An 844-nucleotide genomic window follows, 5' to 3' on the forward strand; every position below is an offset into this window, starting at 1 on the left:
CGTGTACAGGGTCAGGAACCTTGGACTGCTTCCATGTTAGTAACGGCTCCTCAGGAGCCAAAGGAAATGCTGGGGGAAAGGCTATTCCCTCTCATCCAAGCCATGCACCCGACTCTGGCTGGTAAGATCACAGGCGTGTTGCTGGAGATTGATAACTCGGAACCACTTCGTATGCTTGAATCTCCAGAGTCTCAGGGTTCTAGGGCTGAGGAGGCTGAGGCCATTACTCCAAGCCCACCAAGCTAAAGAGACTGCCCAGAAAGCTGCTGGCAGTACCTCTGGTGTCCCAACTGTTTAAACTGATCAGAGACCTCAAAAAAGAAACTCAAACTTTGCAGAAGAAAAAAAAATATCTAAACATTGAAAAAATATTATTTAAAAAAATAGTAAAATATAAAATAAATAAAAAAGGAAAGGAAACTTTGAACTTTACTACTGAGCCAATGTCAGGTCTAGTACCTAAGCCTAGCCTGATTTAAAAAGAACAACCCCCACACACACCCCCGACAGACATAGGAAAATCTGCAAACCAATGTTTTGTAGACACCAGGAAAAGCATTTTCAGGCAAGTAGAAGCATTTAGAGCATCCTTTTAATTTTGTAATTCTTTATTGTTGAATAGCTCAAAATGTCAGTTCTAATAGCAGAATTGATAACTGAGCAAGGAAACATTTGAATTATAAAATTTTGCTTTAATAAGAATTTACACAGTGGAAAAAATATCAGATGTTATTTAGGTAGGGATAATGTGCTCTATCATTTTCTTTGTATTACTCTATATTAAATTATATATTAGAATAAAGAACAACTAGATGACTTAGTCTTGTGCCAAATAATATGCATT

General features: G+C 37.7%; 1 pseudogene across 1 annotated transcript in view; it reads left to right on the top strand.

Annotated features, from left to right (window-relative positions):
• LOC110333324 overlaps window positions 1-337 on the top strand; it is a 2101-nt pseudogene extending 1764 nt beyond the window's left edge. The window contains exon 1 of the transcript XR_002381073.1: window positions 1-337. This exon is cut by the window's left edge and continues 1764 nt beyond it. The product of XR_002381073.1 is annotated as a polyadenylate-binding protein 1 pseudogene (transcript).
• The last annotated feature ends 507 nt before the right edge of the window (window positions 338-844 follow it).

Source organism: Mus pahari, chromosome 15 (assembly GCF_900095145.1).
Source record: "Mus pahari chromosome 15, PAHARI_EIJ_v1.1, whole genome shotgun sequence".
In the NCBI taxonomy this organism is placed as follows: domain Eukaryota; kingdom Metazoa; phylum Chordata; class Mammalia; order Rodentia; family Muridae; genus Mus; species Mus pahari.